The 19,944-nt window shown below is 46.0% G+C and overlaps 1 protein-coding gene across 5 annotated transcripts in view; it reads left to right on the forward strand.

Moving 5' to 3' along the window:
* RNF38 (ring finger protein 38) overlaps positions 1-19,944 on the forward strand; it is a 232,280-nt gene that overhangs the window by 132,257 nt on the left and 80,079 nt on the right. The window contains exon 1 of one of the 5 annotated variants that reach the window (XM_006268687.4): positions 6,441-6,526. The exons of 3 other annotated variants lie outside the window; for them this stretch is intronic. The gene's annotated coding sequence lies outside the window, so the exon portion shown is untranslated. Of the gene's footprint in view, positions 1-6,440; positions 6,527-6,781; positions 6,891-19,944 lie in introns of those variants that run through there. One more of the 5 variants, XM_006268689.4, reaches the window with a different exon arrangement.

A 19,944-nucleotide genomic window follows, 5' to 3' on the forward strand; every position in this document is an offset into this window, starting at 1 on the left:
TGAATTAAATCAGAACCCTCTGAATCGATCTGGAGAGATTCAGAAAGATTAAATAATTCAGGCATAGACATGGCTTTAAATGTTTTCTCTACATACCTCAAGGTACCAGGCAGCTCGTGAATGCTGCGATGGTGGGGCAGATGGAGCATCCCACAGGAGCACAGGGAGGTCCCCAGCATGCTCAGCAGCAGACCCGGAAGTGGACCAGAAGCACTTCCAGTCCACTTCTGGGTCCACCGGGGAGCATGCTGAGTCCCCCCTGCTGCATCCCCCCAACTTGGCGACTAGTGCCTCCTGGGTCTGGGTGGGCACCCAGGGCCCCCCACAGCTTATCACCAAGCCAGGAGGGGATGCCAGGGGGTCCCCCAGTGCACTCAGCGGCAGACCTGGTTCGCCATCGAGTGCACGGGGGTTCTCCCTGCACTCCTGTGGGATGCTCCATCCTCCCCAGCATCACAGCGTTTATGAGCCATGCTTGGTACCTCGAGGTATGTAGAAAAAATATTTAGAGCTGTGTCTATGGTCGAATCACTGCTTCTCTGAATCAGCATCTTATTTTCAAATTGGATTCAGCTGAGTTGAATCGGGACAGTGTTCCAAAACAACAAATTGAATCGCTGTCCCTGATTTGGATCGAATCTGAATTAAATACAGCCTGTTTTGCACACCCCTACTGAACAGTGGACATGCCTGGGCCTTCCACTCGGATAAAACTATTTGGATAATGTCTGGCTTTTGTAACCATGGTAGAGAGGCTGAAGTACATGGCAGTATCCATCCAGTCATGTCTTCAGTGTGAGGCACAAAGAACAGTAAGGACAAGAAGACTGAGCTTAAGTGAATGAAGTATGTGAGCAAACCGCATAGAATGTGCTTTTTTGGCATTGGTGAGGCCACATCTGGAATACTGTGTCCAGTTTTGCCCCCCCCCCCACTATAGAAAGGATGTGGACAAGTTGGAGAGAGTCCAGCGGCAGGCAATGAAAATGGTTAGGGGGCTGGGACACATGACTTGAAAGGCTGAAGTAAGTGGGCTTATTTAGTCTGGAGAAGAGAAGACTGAGAAAGGGATTTAATGGCAGCCTTCAACTACTTGAGGGGTGGTTGCAAAGAGGATGGAACTAGACTGTTCTCAATAGTGGTGGATAATAGAACATGGAGCAATGGTCTCAAGTTGCAGCAAGGGAAGTTTAGGTTAAATATGGGGGAAAACTCTCTCGCTGGAACAGGTTACCCAGAGTGGTTGTGGAATCTCCATCCTTGGAGGTTTTTAAGACCCAGCTAGACAGAGCGTTGGCTGGGATGGTATAGTTGAGGCTGGTCTTGCTTTGAGGAAGGGGTTGGATTAGACAACCTCCTGAGATCCTTTCCAATTCTCATTTTCTATGATTCTATCAATGTGGCTGTGGACAGTAGATCTTTAACTTGGATTCTTGTGAGATAGAAATAGCTTTGTCTGTCAGACTGATAGCAGCACTAAATGGTGTTAATGCTAGATGCTGATTGGCTGCCAGGAAAGGCTGACTGTTGATTTGGTCTTGCAGGGGTGCCCTGCAAAGCTCTGTCACCAGAGATCTTGGGGGAGTGGACTACCAGCTGCCAAGTTGCTTCTAGAGTGTCTTGAGAGGGGAGGAATGGAGCATAGAGTCCATCGACCTTTACCTAGACAGGATTATTTCAGCTGGAGAATATGGTTGCAGGAGAAAGCTCAATGTACAATCCTGGTGGCAGCTTATAGATTTCAGTGCCCTGGAATTGATCTTCAGTGGTTGCTATCAGCACTCCAGGTATTTTATTTCCATTCGTCGTTTGAAGAGGAGTGTCCGACTAATATATATATATATATATATATAAATAGAAATCATCTGGCATCCTGGCAATCACTTCAGAGAATGCCACTGGGCATGCTTTGGGGGCTCTCTTGATCCACAGTGGTCAAACCTGCTCCTTATATCAATCAGGAAATAAATCAGCAAAGCTTTACATAAGTGGTAGTCTCCCAGAATCTTTTGCTGGGTTCTTTCCTGAAAATCCTTCCTTTTTTCCAGTTAAGAAGGTGGTGAACATGTATTTTCTGACCATTTTGCCACCTTTGTTGTTGTCAATGGACAAGTAAAGGTGAATAAGTAAAAACGCTGTATTTGGTAGAAGAGTTGAATAGGGGAATCTGGCTAATCAGCAAGGGTCTATTCTCTTGTTTTCTTTAAGACAACTTCAACTGTTAACTCATCAGTGTTTTAACTAGAGTACACAGATGAATTTATATCGGAGTGGGCAGGCAACTTATTAAAATACTGAGGTGCAAGGAGTGGTCAAGAGCTATAAAATTTACCTAGGTTACCTAAAAGTTAAAGCTTAGGCTAGATATCTGCTGAGCTTTATGTGAGAGCGTGCACAAAATAAACACATGCACAAGAATATATTAAACCAAATGTAAGTATATTGTTAGATAGAATATACGTTATAAAATGGTAAAAGAAAGAGTTGCATTAACATACACCAGAGTCATACAGCAACATTCAGTCCAGGAACATGAGATAAATTGGTGTTGCTCTGCAACCCTGGCCACTGGCCCACAAATCCATACTCCCCCTCTTAAGCAAAACAGTTTCTTTTATAGCTTACATGGTCAGCTGTAACAGAGCTTACATACACTGAACCTTTGAGTCAGCCATTGAATCACTCCAGTAAATACTTCACTCAGACTATCAAGTAAATACACATTTCCCCTACTGCTTTCCAGATCCTTAGCTTCACTTTCTTTGGGCTTCCGTAAAAGAAAGCAAAGGTTAAATCCTCCATTCCGGTGCCAGGGTCAGGGTGATACCTTACCGCTAGCTATGATTCCTGCAGCTGTAGGAACATCGTGCAGAGAAATTACTGAGGCCTGTATCAGAGAAGAACTTCAGTTCTCCAAGAACTCACCTTGTGACCACCCAGGACTGCAACAGAATCTGAACACTTCCTGGATCAGAACCTCTCCATCTCAAGCAGAAACCCCTTCCTACTCCAACACACAAGCTAAACTCAGACTTTTATACCCCAGAGTCACCCCATTTTACTCATCCAATCTGTTTAGGCCCTGGCCTGTTCATCATCCAAGTTTTGTATCAAACACGCACTCAAACCATATACTGTCCAATCAAAGTCTCACTGACCTCATGCAGTCTGCAACAATTCCCGTCATCAAACTTCGTATCAAATGCTTGCTGGGACCATGTCCGGTCCAATCAAATGCTTGTGCATGCTCTACCACGCTGCTGCACACATCTCCATACCTTGCTTGTACTCAGCACTCACCAGGTGGATACTCTACAGCAAATCTAGGCCACTTATGTCAGCAACAGGCAAGAGTTCACTCTGGCTAAAATAATCTCAACTGAAGTGACTACTGAATATGTGCAGTCTAAGAGTTTACACTCTCAAACTGCCACTATAACAACTTAGGCAGGGGAGTTGTCCAGTGGACTAAAAAATCCTCTCATTGCAACCACACCCATAAAATGGCCACAGAACTGGAATTGTTTTGATATCTGCCTGTCAGTATATCTCCCACCCAGCTACTTGTTGTGTTGGTTAATCTTTACAAACCATATGGATACTAGTTTTAGGGACATCTGGAGAAAGCAGCAGTCAGCATATAGTGAAATGTACTTTAAAAGAATCCCTTCCATTACACCCCAGAATTCAGGTGTTCTTAACGGCTTTGGCAGCAAGTGCCTTAGGCAATTACACTGATCTAGTTCTTTACATTTATAGAGTAAATTGAGGTTATTTTATGGAGCACTCTCAGGAGTAATACAAATGACTGAGCTCTGTGCTTTGAATATAAACATACAGTTCAGTTCTTATTGAAGCATATTTTGTTAAAGAACATTTTGCTGTGAATCTTCAGTCTGCAGCTAGAGCAGGGGTGGGCAAAATACAGCCCACGGGCCAGATCCAGGCCACGAGGCCATTCTGTCCAGCCTGCGGGGCCCCTAAAAATTTTAGAAAGTTAATATTTATCTGCCTTTGGTTCCTGTAAAAAATGACAGGAACCAAGGGCAGTAGGACTCAGGGGGAGCCCAGTGGGCTCCCACAACAGCAGGCCTGCCTGGCTCCGCCCCCTCAGTCAGAAGCCCCAGCAGGGGGCTTCTGGCCTGGGAGCACATGGCTGCCCCATGCTGGAACCTCAGGTAAGGGGAGAGGGGGAGAAGGGCAGGGAAGGAACGTGGCGGGGGGGAAAAGTGGCCCCTCGCCCACCCTGTGGCTGGCACCCCACACTGCAGCCACTCACAGCCCACGTGGGGCTGCCTGTGCCTGCTCCAGACAACCCTGCGCAGACTGCGAGCAGCTGCAACAGGGAGCAGCAGCCAGTGTGGTCAAGGGGCCACTTCCCCTCCCCCCCCCCCCCAGCTTTTCCCTGGGCTCCTTTCCTTGCTCCTTCCCAGCATGGAGGAAAGCGGCCCCTCCCTGCCCCTTGGCCGGTGCTTGCTGCTGCAGCTGCTCACAGCCCACACAGGGCTGGCTGGAGCAGGCACAGGCAGCCCCAGGCGGGCTGCGAGTGGCTGCAGCGTGGGGCATGGGGCAGGTAGGGGCCACTTTCCCCCCACACTCAGCACCACCTTGTAACCTGGCCCCACTGTCAGCCTGGGCCCTGCACTGGCTCCAGGCTTGCCCATTGGGGCTGCATGTGGTGACAGCAGCTGTGCCGCCACCCCCACCCCCCCCCCCCCCCCGCTTGCCACACCAGGCAATGTTTGCCACTGCCGCCTCTGGGCTACCCGGCATGCGAGCTCTGGGCAGGCAGCAGCAACAACGCTGACCAGCGTGGCGCACGGGGGCCAGAGCTGCTGCTGCCAACAGGCAAGCCCAGAGTCGGCACGGGGCCCAGGCTGGCAGTGGGGTGGGTTACAAGCTGGTGCTGGGCACGGTGAAAAGCGGTCCCTCGCTTGCCCTGTGGCTAGCGCCATGCACTGTAGCCACTTGCAGCCCACGTGGGGCTGCCTGTGCCTGTTCCAGACAGCCCTGTGTGGGCTGTGAGCACCTGCAGCAGGGAGCGCCAGCCATGGAGCGGGCGAGGGCGAGTGCACTTTTCCCTGCACTCAGCACCAGCTTCTGCCCTGTCGGTGAGCAGGGGGTCGGGGCTGTGCGCTGCTCCCCACCTGTACTGTGGGGCTGAGGGGCACTGGGAGCGAGTGGGTGGGGAGCTAGTGGGAGCACGGGGCCCACACCGGTGTCCCAGGGCCAGCACCGGCTGGGCCCAGAGCAGGGTGGCAGGAGCATGGGGTCCCAGCTGGCAGGGGCTCTATGGAGCCAGGCCAGCTCCCCCCTCTCCCTGCTCGTGCAGCCCAGCCTGGCTCCACAGACCCCTGCCAGCCTGCACCTCGCTTTGGGCCCCACTGGTGCTAGCCCTGGGACATTGGTCCCAAGATGGTGACCAGGGGGCGGGGCTCCTGTCAAGGGGTGGGGCTACCCATGTGGCTCTCGACAGTCTGCCAAAACTGGGCAAGCAGCCCCCTGCCCAAAATAATTGCCTGCCTCTGAGCTAGACGCATGCAGGGCTCCATGGGGTTGAGTCACAGACAGGGGCACCTATACGCTGATGGATGTCTGCTCTGACCTGTGCTAATTAGCGGGAATTAGAGCCGACCCAGTCTGCTGGAGCTTGCTAATTGGTGCACTCCAACAGACTCCTTGTCACGTGTTCAGTGTCCCCCGATTCAAAATGGCAGTGGGGTGCATTAAGGCTCCCGGAACCAGCTTTACTTAAAGTGCCCCGCTGCCATTTCGAAGCCAGGGACCTGGAATACAGGAGAGGCTGGGGTGCTTTAATTAGAGTGGTTCTCTGGGGGATTGTAGATGGGCTGAGGGCGAGGTGCTTTAACTGGGCAGCTCAGCCAGGCTCATTGAAAGCTCGGGGAGTGGCCCCTGTATCAGCGTCTCTGTCCTGAAAAATGGCTGTGGGGCACCTTGCACTAAAGCTTATAGATTCATAGATGCTAGAGTGGGAAGGGACCTCAACAGATCATCGAGTCCACCCCCCTGCCTAGGCGGGAAAGAGTACAGGGTCAGATGACCCCCGCCAGATGCCTTGTCCAAGGAGCTTTAGTTCAAAGTGTCCCGCCACTATTTTTCAGTTTGGGAGGCTGATACAGCTGAGGCTGGTGTCTGGTGGAAGGCGGTAGTCACCAGCTCCAGCAGATGTGATTAATCCGTGGGCACCAGGCACTGTAACTACAAGGTGGGAGCAGCCTCCCTGCAGTGTCCAGGAGCCTTCAGGGCTCTAACTAAAGCGCCCCCTGCACGTACACAGACGTGACTGCAGAACTGCTGGGGGGGCGGGGAGAGACCCATTCGCTCCCCGCAGCAGGAAGCGAGAAACCGAAACTAAAAGGGGCGGGGCTCACGGCGACCCCGCCCCCTGCCCTCTTAAAGTGGCAGGCGCATCCGGAGCGGGAGGGAGGCGGGGTACGCATGCGCACGGCTGACCCCCGTGGGTCAGCCCGCGTGCAGCGCTGCCCGCCCCTGTCCGCCGCGCGCGGTGAGTCCGTGGAACGCGCTGACGCAGCCGGGCTCCGGGCCGCCGCCGCCTCCCCGCGCGCGCCCGACCCGAAAACAAAGGGCCGCCGCGCGCAGCAAGCAGGCGGGGTGGAGCGGAGGCGCGCGCGGCCGGGGTGACGTCATTGTTTTCCGGCTGGCGCAGCGAGCGGGCGGCGGCGGCGCGGGGCGGGCGGCGCGCGGCGCCCCTGTGATGGGCGGCAGGAGCCGGGCCCGCACTGCCGGCAGCGAGCGCGCGGGCGGGCGGCGCAGGCCCGGCCCAGGCGGCGGCAGCGGGGCCCGCCCGGTACAATAGGCGGCGGGCGCGCGCAGAAGGCGGGGCGGTGCCGGGGCTGCCGAGGCCGCAGGTAGGGGGCGGGGCCGGAGCTGGAGGGCCGCGGCCGCTGCGTAGGGGGGCCGCCGCGATGGGGCGACTTACCCCCGCACCCGGGCAAGAGTCCCACGGGGCGGGCGGGCGGGCGGGCCGAGCCCGTGCGGGAGGGGCGTCTATCCGCCGCGGCCGCGCTTGCCGAGGGCTCGACCCGCGGCTGCCCGGGAGGCAGCCGGGCTCAGCCCGCGGGCACCTGCCCCGGGTCCCTCGGCTGGCCTCCAGGGAAGCCGAACCGCTGCTCTGTCTGCTGAAAGAAAACACGGTTTCCAGACTTGCTCGTGAAGTGTCAGTAGCTTCACAGCCTTGCACTGACTTGCTGGGGGAGTGGCAGGAGAGCAGCGGGGACGCTTGAAAACTGAAAGTTGTTGGCATGTTTCATGACAGGGCTCACTCCAACCTGAGGCAAGGTTGCTTTTTCGGCAGAGAAATGGATCTAATCCTGTGAAAACTGAATGTTTGTTTTCTCTAGTTCCTGTGCTTCTGTGCTACATCTTAAGTCTTGTTATCAAGGGTTTTTTTTGTTAACCTTTGGTATCTGCACATCTGCTTTAATGCTGTGCTGGGATGGAAAGGCCTATAAAACAGTAGTCCTAGGTATCAGGTTTATCTGGGTATTTAAATACCTTGTGTTTACAAATCAACAGTTTGGTTAATTGTCAGCTCAGCAAGTTGATCTACACGAGCAGCTGGTCACGCATGGCCCGCAAAGCCACTGGATCCAGCCCACAGAGCTGGAGGCTTTTGCCTTTGCCCATGCCACTGCAGCTTCTCCCCACTTTCCCCTGCTCGTTTGGTTTCAGGAGACCAAGGGGAAGCAGGAGGGGAACAAGGAGAAGTGGCAGTAGCACTGCAGCTCCACCAGCTGGAAGCTGTGACTGCTGCAGCCATGGAGGGGGGGAGATTGGGAGAGGTGGTGGCATCATGGGCACAGGTCCCACAGGACCCCTCTCCCCAGCAGCTGCTGACATGCTGCCAAAGGCACCCAGCCTGTGTTGGATGAGAGCTGGGTTGTTCCAGCCTGTGGCTTGTTAAAGCTTGGTGGCTGCCCTGAGATTGCAGGGTACTTAGTGTTGGGGGGAGGCTCTTCACCTCTGTTTGGGGAGCACTTTTGAATGGGAAAGAAAATGCCTGCTGTTGGGGCCTTGAACCACTGTGAACTGAGAGTGGGAAAGACTGTCCTGGAGGGGAAGGAATCCGGACTAGGAGGTGCAATAAATGAGGAAGGAGGAGGACAATCGGCAAAAGTTGAAGGTAGGGGGAAATGAGCAGGGATACGGTGATCAGGAGAAACAGGAAAGGTTCTTGGGATTTCATTCATGACAAAATATATTGCTTTTGATTTTTTTTTTTTTTAAACAACTTTTAAACGTCTTTTGGAAACAAACAGATGGAAAAGTGTTAAGAATATCAGTGAGCAGTTGCAGGTCCTCCCTGCGTGTTGAGTGTTAGTAGAAGGATAACCTTGTTGGAAGAGGCAAGAGTTCCTATAAATGAGAGACCATGTGGGAAGTTTGAGAACCCTTGCTGTGCAAAATGCAATTTTTGCTCTCCAGTAGGGTAGGATTTCCATGATCTTATGATGCCTGGTTAAGTGTTGAATCCACCTCACTGCTTAGCAGCACAGACATCCAGATTTACAATGATGTGAGTTCTAACTGGAGCCATAAATGATACACTAAGCTTGCACTGCAGGCCAAACAGCTTTTCCTTTGCACCTGTGGGAGCTACTATTGGGGTTTTTTCCCCACAAAATATTATTTTACTCCTATAGAACATGCATCAGTGATGCTAGTTTGGTTCCCAAACATTACAAATCAGTATAGAACCTTCTAAAAACACTTTTTCAAAATGTTATGCTTTCTGTAAAAGAGAGAATTTATATCCTTTAAAATGATGTCGCTAGCAAAGTCTTATTTTACATCACCTAAACCTTTCGGGAACGAAATGTATTCTGATGCAGAAAACCTACAAAATAAAGCAATTCATATTCATAGATGTTAGGGTCGGAAGGGACCTCAATAGATCATCGAGTCCGACCCCTTGCATAAGCAGGAAAGAGTGCTGGGTCTAGATGACCCCAGCTAGATACTCATCTAACCTCTTGAAGACCCCCAGGGTAGGGGAGAGCACCACCTCCCTTGGGAGCCCGTTCCAGACCTTGGCCACTCGAACTGTGAAGAAGTTCTTCCTAATGTCCAATCTAAATCTGCTCTCTGCTAGCTTGTGGCCATTATTTCTTGTAACCCCCGGGGGCGCCTTGATGAATAAATACTCACCTATTCCCTTCTGTGCCCCCGTGATGAACTTGTAGGCAGCCACAAGGTCGCCTCTCAACCTTCTCTTGCAGAGGCTGAAAAGCTCCAGTTTCTCTAGTCTCTCCTCATAGGGCTTGGTCTTCAGGCCCTTAACCATACGAGTGGCCCTTCTCTGGACCCTCTCCAGGTTATCCGCATCCTTCTTGAAGTGTGGTGCCCAGAATTGCACGCAGTACTCCAACTGCGGTCTGACCAGTGCCCGATAGAGGGGAAGTATCACCTCCTTGGACCCATTTGTCATGCATCTGCTGATGCACGATAAAGTGCCATTGGCTTTTCTGATGGTTTCGTCACACTGCTGGCTCATGTTCATCTTGGAGTCCGCTAGGACTCCAAGATCCCTTTCCACTTCCGTGCCACCCAGCAAGTCATTTCCTAGGCTGTAGGTGTGCTGGACATATTTCCTTCCTAGGTGCAGCACTTTGCATTTCTCCTTGTTGAATTGCATTCTGTTGTTTTCTGCCCACTTGTCCAACCTATCCAGGTCTGCTTGCAGCTGTTCCCTGCCCTCCGGCGTGTCCACTTCTCCCCATAGTTTTGTGTCATCTGCAAACTTGGACAGAGTACATTTCACTCCCTCGTCCAAGTCGCTGATGAAGACATTAAAGAGTATCGGTCCAAGGACCGAGCCCTGCGGGACCCCACTGCCCACACCCTTCCAGGTCGAAACCGACCCATCTACCACGACTCTCTGGGTGTGACCCTCCAGCCAATTCGCCACCCCCCGGACTGTGTAGTCATCCAAGTTACAGCCTCTTAACTTATTCACCAGTATGGGGTGGGATACTGTATCGAAGGCCTTCCTGAAGTCCAAGTATACGACATCCACCCCTCCTCCTGTGTCCAGGCGTTTCGTAACCTGGTCATAAAAAGAGACTAGATTGGTCAGGCACGAACTGCCTGCCACGAACCCGTGCTGGTTTCCCCTCAGCATAATGTGTCCAATGTAAATGCAGTGTAAAGTTGCACGTTTTGGAAAATAAATTTGAAAATATCTATACCTTTAAAAGGGTTTTCTGTTTGTAGCCCTGAAAGCCAAACTAAAGTGGGGTAATCAGAAGACTTTATACCTCTTTTAGTATTTGCCTACAAGTCTGAGGCTTGTGGGTTAGGCTGATGGTGAATATAGGGTCTTCATCAACATATCTGAGATTTAACATTTTAATGATTGTACAGTTAATATGACATGTTTTTGCAGGCATAGCACCCAACTACTGACATAATTTGTGAGGAACTTAGAAGTACTCGTACTCAGTTTACAGTTAGCATCTTGCTTTAAGGTATGACAAAAGCATGATGCAGAGCATCAGAAGGGAAAGAAAGGCCCAGGTTTCCTTCAAGTAGTTAGCTTTTGGGAGTTCCTTTCAGGGTCAGGTTCCTGCTCTCCCTCACCTGAAGTTTGTAGTAGACCAGAAAGGTCATATTTGATTGGCCATATATCCAGTCTTCATAGGGCATGATCATATTTCATGGAGTATTAAGTGCCTACGTTGTGGCTATGGTTGTTCTTAATTCTATTCAATATGGACAACTAGGATCAAGTTGTATTCAATATAAGAAAATAATTTTAAAATGTCTGTAGGCCCCCCTTGGGATCTTCCTCTGATGGATTCATCAAGTCAGCTGTCAGTATGTCCTGTTTTTTTGGCTGACCCTGAACTGTGTTTTTATTGTTCTGGAAGTGTTTGCAAATATTTCACATCTAACTTTGTAATTCACTTTTAAAATGATAGGGGATGCTTAGATTTTTGTCTTATTTACTCTTTTAAGTTTGGATGTCAAAACATTTGTACGAGAAATTGATTTTGGTTAATAACTGTGAGTTAAAGTTTATGGGGCCCTTTCTATTAGGTAAATTTCCTGGTAGCGAAACTCTAAAATTTTCAGAGAGAGAGAGAGGTTAGCTTTTGAGTTTGTTCAGTTTAATGTATTCAACTCTATTTACTCCTTTTAAGAGAGAGAATTTCTTGTTTAGATTGATCCCCAGAAACTTTCTGAAAATGTCTTGTGTCTTTCAGAAGCATACTCTTTCACAAAGATATGCATGCATATAGGAACATTCTGGTGTTTATTAACCAAACTGAGATGCTGAAAGATCTGTTTTCTGCATTAGACCTTGCAGTTTTCATTTCGCATATTTAAACCTCATTCTGAAATCTAGGTTCCATGCACCTATATTTTAATAGTTTCTTATTTCTCTTTTGTAAATTAGCATAATGAAATCTCCTATTATCACAATGTATACCTTTTTTTGTGTGTGTGTGTATTCCCATTTTTAAAAACATTTTTGTTACGAAAGTGGGTTCAGAAGATATGATTTTCAAAGTTCCTGTACTTGGAGTGCTTCTGCTGCAAAAAGGAGTGGGGTTTTGGTTTTAGTTTGTTTATAGCAAATAAAGCAGTGTGTTTAAGTAAATTCCAGGCTGTGGTTTACCAAAAAATGAAATAGTTTGAATTGTGTATAAATGTTCTTTGGAATAAGCCTCTACAGAAAAGTTGTCTTATGTTTGCAAACAAGCATAAAAAATTAATGTTTTTAGCAGGTTAAACATAATCTTAAAAGGCTAAGTTTAGGGAAAATATTATGTTTGTTTAGCTACGTGTATGTTTTTTTCTTTAGACTTATGCCAAACACTGACATGAAGACTAGATGAACTTGGTTAGCAGTTCCTTCTAAGTTTGCCTTCAAGCTCAGTCCTGACCCCTGGTTTGGTGGCATAGATAGAGGTGTCCTTACAGGCATGTAGGTTGTTTCTAAGCTGTTTAGGCAGGCCTTTTGTGGATCAAAACAAATACCTTAAATTTAACCAGGAATTCTTTTGGCATCACTGCTCATGGACAGAGTTTGCATAATAAGATGCAGTGTTTAAGCATACAGTTCCTCAGAGCTTTTCTGAAACTAATGCTTAATACATATTCTAGGTAAATGCATTGTAGTATGACCATTAATTTTTAAACTACTCGTATTTTGAGATTTGATGACATCAATATTTTAAGGAAGAAACTCTTCAAACTTATTTATTTGCAGTGTGTTTTTTGCGAAGTGCTAGCTGTTTGGTATATTTTGTACATTTGGTTAGTATTATGAATCAGACTTTTCTATGCATTATTACTTCACTGTTGGTAGTAATCATGCTGGGATTAATCCTAGGGTTATTTTTTTTCCTTCCTCATCATTGTAGTGGTGTCTGTTTAATTTTTTTAACTTATTCTACTGTTTATTAATGTAGCAATTGAAAGTGAAATAGGGGATATTTGTTCCAGTCTGTGGGATCAGCAGTCTATAGCCTGTGGACTGAATCCAGCCCATAGAACTGGGAGTAGGGGGGAGAAGGGGTGGGCTTTGGCAACACTGGAGTGGTTGGGTGGTGGGAGTGAAGTTGGGGCAGTGCAAAGCAGTTGTAATGGCAGCAGCAGCAGCAGCCTGGGCCAGGTTAGAAATGGCCAACACTCAGAGATAAAGTAGCCCCCTGTTCAACCACACCCTAATATAACACCCTTGTTCTTTTCTTTCTTGTGGGATTCTTTTCCCCTATTCAGCTTTTTTTGAGGTTCACTTGTTTTTCCCTTAGTTCTTTTGCATTCTCTTTGGCCAAAAGTCTGGGCTATCAGGGGCCTGAGTGTGGTTTGCAGGCTTCTGAGAAAGTCCTGTCCTATGCTTGCTCCTATATTTGTTCTCATCTTCTTTCTAAATGCAATTCCAGTTGTGGGGTGAACAGAGATGTGGGGCGGAAAATTTTCCAGTGCTTTATTTTTCAGTGGAAACTTTCAATTTTCAAAAAGTCATTGTTTCATAAAATTCATTAGTAACAATGAGTGGATGCCAATACAATATTAGGCAAGATTGGCAGTTTCAAAGTTGTAATTAATGTTTTTTCCGGTGATTATCCCTAGAAAGTATGTGTGTGTGTATACATATATAGGCAGACAAGGTTCCTTGGGTGAATTTGATATCTTTTATTAGACCAACCTAAATGGTTGGAGAATAGTTATTAAGCAAGCTTTCGGGTTCAAAAACCCTTCGTCAGGCTAAGGAAGCTGCAGCAGTTGGTGTGTGCTCTTCCACATATATATATGTCTGTGTGTGTGTTTTATTGATTTGTAAACAGGAGGGTAAATACACTTGCATAGTAATCCAAACCAAAAATCAAGTTATGAATTCACTTAATTGGCTGTGCAGGTCAAATTAAAACCAAAGCTAAAATTCTTATTTCATCTCGGGCTGCAAGTGAAAGTAAAACCAAAACTAAAAATGATTAATTTTTGTTTCGCTTTCAGTTCAGTAGACACACAGAGCAGTGTCTCATTTCATTCCTTGAGTTGGGGAAGTTGGAAGTGTTTGCATAAGATCTGTTAGTTTTTTAGTGCTTTTGCTTTGAAGTAGTCATCATAATGCCTAATTAGAAAAAAAACTAGTGTGTGGTATCATTATAGTGAAGTTCAAGCCACTGAAGGAAGGAAGAAAGTTGGTGGATGTAAATATTGCGGGCAGGAGTATGCTAACAATGCACCAAGAATGAAGAAACGTTTAATAACATATAGAAACTGTCCTAAAAGAGTATAAGCCATGTAGAGAAAGCTAATGCAACAAAGTGGTGGAACAACATCATCTGAGAAAAGTCTACTTCAGACATCCTATGCAAGCAAATGAATGTGTTAAACAACACACAGTATAGACCAGTGTTTCTCAACCTTTTAAGTAGCAAGTACCCCCTAACTTCTGAAAAATTTAATTAGTACCCCAACACTCTATTTTCCATGGAATTTTATATTTACAGACTAATGTGTGCTATATGTTGGAAGAAGGGCTGTGATATGACAGATGTCTGATTCAGTGTGGATAGGGTTGCCACCTTTTACACCGGGGTGGACAACTCAAGTAAGTACCTGGGCTAGAAGTGATGTTGCCCAAAGCTAGGAGGGCTGAACCCAGGCATGCCAAATTATTACTGGGGAATTTTAATGCACAGTGCATCACATTTTTTTGCCATAGTTTTGAGAAGAAAAGAGTGCGAGAGAGAGAGTGTTGGGATACCCACATACCCCCTGCCTATCTCACGTACCCCCCCAGGGGTACGCATACCACAGGTTGAGAAACTATGGTATAAACTAGCACCTATATTATTTTAAAATATTATCATTTTTATAGTTGTTAATGCAATTCTGGACTATTATTTATTTATTTACAATATTTGTATCCTGCTTTTCTGCTTGCACTAAGCAGTCAAAGTGGTTGAGGCTTAACAATACTTTTTTTAAATTACATAATAGATAAATAGTTAACTATTTCAATCCAGCAGAGTGATCTTAGTCCTCTGGCTGATGGCAGAGGCCAGACTACTTCCTTTTGGCTCTGTACTTCCAGGGCAACTGAGCAGCAAGTTGAGCAGCAGAGTGTTCTTGCTGGCAGGGAGTGGGGAAGCAAGCTCCCTGCTGCTTTTTCTGATGGATGAGGCCAGACTAGAATAGGCTAAAATAAAAATCCCCCCCCCCCCCCTCTGTTGCAGGAACTTGGTAGCTCAAGTGAAGTAGCAGATTTGCAAAAAGAAAAATGAAAATTTTGAGCTGCCAGGTCTGGGGGAAGAAGCATCAGGATCCTTGCTTTCAAGATCATTGTTACCAGATATGTAATCCACCATGGCTGTTCAAGACAGCTAAGCTTTTTATCAAGCTTTGTGAACAAAATGTCAAAAGAAAATCAAGAAAAAGCAGGTGAGACATTAGCTCGAGCTATATTGGCAAGTGGTACACCTCTGTAACTGAAAATCAATACTGGAAGAAACAGTACAAACTACTTTGCCCATTATATAAGTTATGGTCACGTTATCACTTATCACATTGTCTCTTGGAGTGTGACAGTTCAAACAATGGTTATTCTAAGGATTGATATAGCAGAATCACTGACTGATGTCCAATGGATGGACTGATATACAAGGAAATCCTTTATTGAACAATTGTTAGCAATACCTGAACCAATATTCCTGGAAGCAATTGCTACCAAATCTTCTTGTCATAAAGGTGAATACATAGCCAAATTATTGAGTGAAGAGACTGAAAGTGCAGGTCCCTCCAGGGTACAAGCCCTTGTAACTGATCATGTGAGTAACATGAAAGCTGCATGGCAAAGAATGCTCTATGAAATATTAAAGACAAAGTATCCTCATTTAATAGTATTTGGCTGTCTTGCTTATGGGTTGAATCTTCTGGCAAAGGACATAGTAAATGTGAATACAATGAAGGCAATATTGGCAAACTGCAAAGCAATTGTGAAGTTATTCAACAATCATCATGTTGCTAATCGGACTTTGAAGAAATTACAGAAAGAAGCAGGGGAAGGAAAGTGCACTTTTATTGCACTAGATGGGGCTTGGCTACAAAGTGTTTACATAGTTTTCTGCACACAAAGAATTGTTTGCAGCATGCTTCAATAGATGACACAGTATCCCAGATTATTCCCATGAACATTTGGAAGCAGATTCTCGACAATGATGTGTTCTGAGTTCAAGTTCAAGGAGCATTCAGTTTGCTACTACCAGTTTCACTGGCTATCAAGAAACTTGAAGGATATGCATCAAACCTTTCAAATATTCTAGAGATATTCAGACAACTGAGCTTTTGCCTTCTTTACCTCTATCCAAAAAAGCAGTAGTAGTAGTAAAACAAATGTTTACTAGGAGGTCTGAGTTTTGCTCTCATCCAATTCATCTGGCAGCAAACCTTTTGGGTCCTCAGGACAACATTTATCAGAAGATGAATTATCTACTGCCTTCAGTACAATTGTGAAAGTAGCTAAGAATGTCCCCAACATTGACGAAATAGCCATGATGACAGGCATTGCTGAGTACCACACAAAAGAACAACTTTGGAGCAAAAACTTGATTTGGTGGACAGCAGAGAATATGTTTCCTCTCACATGGTGGAAGGGATACTGTAACACCCGACTTGCCCAGGATTGCTGTAAGGATCCTAAGCGTTCCATCAACAGCCGCTTCTTGTGAACAGAACTAGAATGCTTTCAGCTCGGTCGAGACAAAAAAGAGGACTAGACTAACAAATGAATGCACTGCTAAGCTTGTTTCTATTTCTCAAAATCTCTTGCTTCTTGAGAATCAGTCACTGCATCTTCTTCGCTAATTGTGCTTCTATGATGATATGTTGCCCTTGCCCATAGACTCATTGGTAAAACTATCCTTTAGCGAAGGAGAATGTGGCTCAAGTAGTTTTGAATCAGATTTGCCTCAATCTGATTCTGAAATGGAACTAATAAGTAGTGCAAGTGATTCTGCAGATAGTGGCAGTGAAACTGGAGGTGCCGCAGTGACCTCAGTGGAAGAGAGTTGCATTCTGTTGAAGTAGATGAATGGGCAGCCACAGCATATCATGCACAGTTCTTTGGGTGTGTTAAAATTAGTGTCTATAGTTTTCAGTGCCTTCATTTTTTCTTAAATAAACAAACTGTGTGTGAGGGAAGTACATGCTATTGTGTATTGTCTTGACATTTTTACAAGTATTCCAATAAAAATAATTTTACCACATGAAACTGTGAATGTTTGAATATAACATTTAAACCACATTAAGTGTGCTGTATTTAATTTTTTGCCTAATTGAATATTTCTATTCAAATACTTGTGGCTATTGGGACATAAAATTAACACGGGGGTACTTTTTTAGTTTTGTGTACTAAGTGTAAGTCATATAGAGCATGATCTGATTTAGCATGTTTATTTAGGGCATTGGAAAAATTTCTGGAAAGTTTTCGAATTCAAAATTCTCCAGAAAACCCACATCTCTGGGGATGAATAGATCCATCCTTTCTTCAGACTCTGACATATCATTTTAGGCAAGTAACATTGCTCTACTTCCTAGTTCTGTTTGCTGTTCCCTTTCATACAGAGCCTCTTAAACTATTTTTTCTTGTTCTTCACAGCAGCAAATTTCTAGCTACAGCAGCTTTTCAAAGATACCCATGACTGACTGAAAGCAATCTGTGGGAAACGCAAGAAAATTTTCAACAGGATATGGGTAGATTGTTACTGCAGGGCCAGTTTGTCTGGCATTTGCTAGAGATCTGCCTCTTACTGTGAATAGAAAAAACAGAAGAGTTGGGTAACCTGTAGCCTTGTCATTTGATTTTACATCTATCGATTTCATAGATGTTGAGGGTCAGAAGGGACCCTAGTAGATCATTGGGTCTGACCCCCTGACCATGGGCAGGAAAGAGTTCTGGGGTCAGGTGACCCTAGCCAGGTGTTTGTCCAGGCTCTTCTTAAAGACCTCCAGGGTAGGGGAGAGCACCACCTCCCTTGGAAGCCCATTCCAGATTCTGGTAACCCTTACTGTAAATAATTTCTTCCTGATGTCTAATCTATAGGTTTGGCTTTATAGCCAGAGAAACAGCTTTAAAGGTAGCATTTCTCTCAGTGAAGTTCTGTTAGAACAACAGAAGCTGACTTCATCTGTGCTCTTTGTCTCTGTAGTTCTTCCCCAAGTAACACTTGCTTTTCTGATTGTCTGTCCTGGGCAAAGTCATCTCGAGGCCTTAGTTACCATTTTTCAAAATCACTTTCTCCAGGAGCAATACCTCCCAATTCACCTGCAGTCCTCTATCCTGACTGTTTTTCCTGCCTTCAGTCTACAGTGCAGTGCTTGCTGCTTCTGCTCAAGCAGCAGCACCATTCTCCCTCTTACTTCTTCCTCCCACCTCTACCCATTGACTGTTCTTGTACACCCAGGCTGCTTACAGGTGCATTTAAAAAACAAACCAACCAACCAAAAAATGGTGCTTTACTTTAAACTCTACATGCTTCCATGTCAAGGCCAGTGCATGTCCAAAAGAGGCATCGCACTAGTTAGACCTGGCTCACCCAACGTCTGCATAGATTGGGAGCTTTAGTGGGGCTTTTTTGGTGCTTTTATCTAATAGCTGATTGAATCAGTTATTAGATAAAAGTTCCAAAAAGTTTAACCCAGCTGTGCAGCATCTACATTGATCGGGTGCTTCGGGGGCCTAACACACTGCTTATTCTGGTAAAACGTTGTTTGGTTGTAAGCAGCTCCAGTGATCTGTTCTGCTCAGGAAACTTCAACTAAAGTTCTGTTCTACTGCTCTTTTTCTTTCCACACTGATCTCATTTGTCCTAACTTTTTCCTGGGTAGGCTCAATGATTCTACATGCTGAAGCCCCATCCTCTCTGTGGAGCCTTTAATCTCATCCCTGTACTTGGCTCCATGAGTTTTGTTTCTGATACAGCCTCCTCCATGTACTGGAATATGAAAGAATGGGGAGCAATGCCCTGTTCAGAAGGAAAAGTAGGTATAAAGAATACAACTCGTGTTATATGAACAGGTGGAACAGCTGGAGGCCTTCAGCAAGGCTCTAGGGAAAGTGTTCTCTCCAGAGGTAAAATAGAATCTAAAACAAGATCTCATCTCGTCATTTCCATTTATCTTTTCAGAAGCTCTTGTTCTGTTTGGCAGACAGGTTGGCATAAAAGTTTTAATGTGGTATCCAAATCAGAATATTTTTTCATAGAAAACTTTGTTAGATCCAGAGTTTCCCCATTGTGACATTGGGAAGGTTTTGATATTTCTCCTTCAGAGTTAGAAATGCCTCTTGTGGGGTTTTGTCATACCTTATTGGAAAAGGGGAGGTTGCAGCTAGTGGGGCAGTCAAAACCATAAATTTAAGTGGAGTTGTGATAAGACCATGTCAAGACAAACAGTAAGGTTCTAGGAGGCTGAGAATCAGTTGGCATCAGAAGTGGATGGATAGGGAACTAGACAGACGTGGGTGCGGGGGTTGCATTAGAACCCCCCTTTGGGTGGGTGAGGAGCTTTTCTGGGAAGGCACCTTATAGTACAGAACTGACCAAGGTACCACCTACACAGCTGTCATCCAGCCTGGGTGCTGTCTCTAGTGGGTTATGGAATAGAGAAAATCCCACACAACTTACTGATTCATTTGATGCACTGGCTGGGGGAGTATTTAGCTACTTGCACGATTTCACAATGATTGCACACTTAATTCATACAACACAATTTTATTTTTAAATTCTTTGCTATACACATATAACACTGCTTAGCTTTAAGAAATACCACAAACATTAAGAACACAATAACTACATATATCAGAAACAATGCTCCAAATGCACTTCCTTAAAACAACTACAATTACAACTAAAAGTTAAATTTGAATCAATACTATTATTTTTCATAATATACTTACAATCCTAGAATTCGGAGAAGCCAAACACCTAGATATGCTTTCATTCCTCAGTAGTACAATTTAATGGGTTGGCCTCAGTAGTACGGTTCAATGGGCTGGCCTCAATACTGATAGGACTAAGTCCCCTTCCTTTAGTCCCTTTCGGGCACTCCACGGCTTCAGCGTGAACTAAGAGATTCGTGTGCACGGAGAGGGTGGTTCAGGTGATCAGTCTGATCCGGCCTACACTTGTGATTCTTCCTTCGTTGTTCTGCAACTGAGGTTACCTCCAAATTGGGACAGTAGGTTACAGTTTTTATTGAGTGAGTTGCGGTCTTGGGCCCCTCCTACCCAAACCTGTCACTACTCCCAAATTTGGGCTCAGATCTTACTCAACAGATTTCTGCTGGGTTCAGTTTCTTTTGTTGACCATTTTAATTACTTTGGGGAATTTCCTTAATTTCCTTTCTTTCCAATCTTTTCAAAGGCTCCTAGGGTTTGATTTCTCAGAA

This window comes from Alligator mississippiensis, chromosome 3 (assembly GCF_030867095.1).
Source record: "Alligator mississippiensis isolate rAllMis1 chromosome 3, rAllMis1, whole genome shotgun sequence".
Classification (NCBI taxonomy): Eukaryota; Metazoa; Chordata; order Crocodylia; family Alligatoridae; genus Alligator; species Alligator mississippiensis.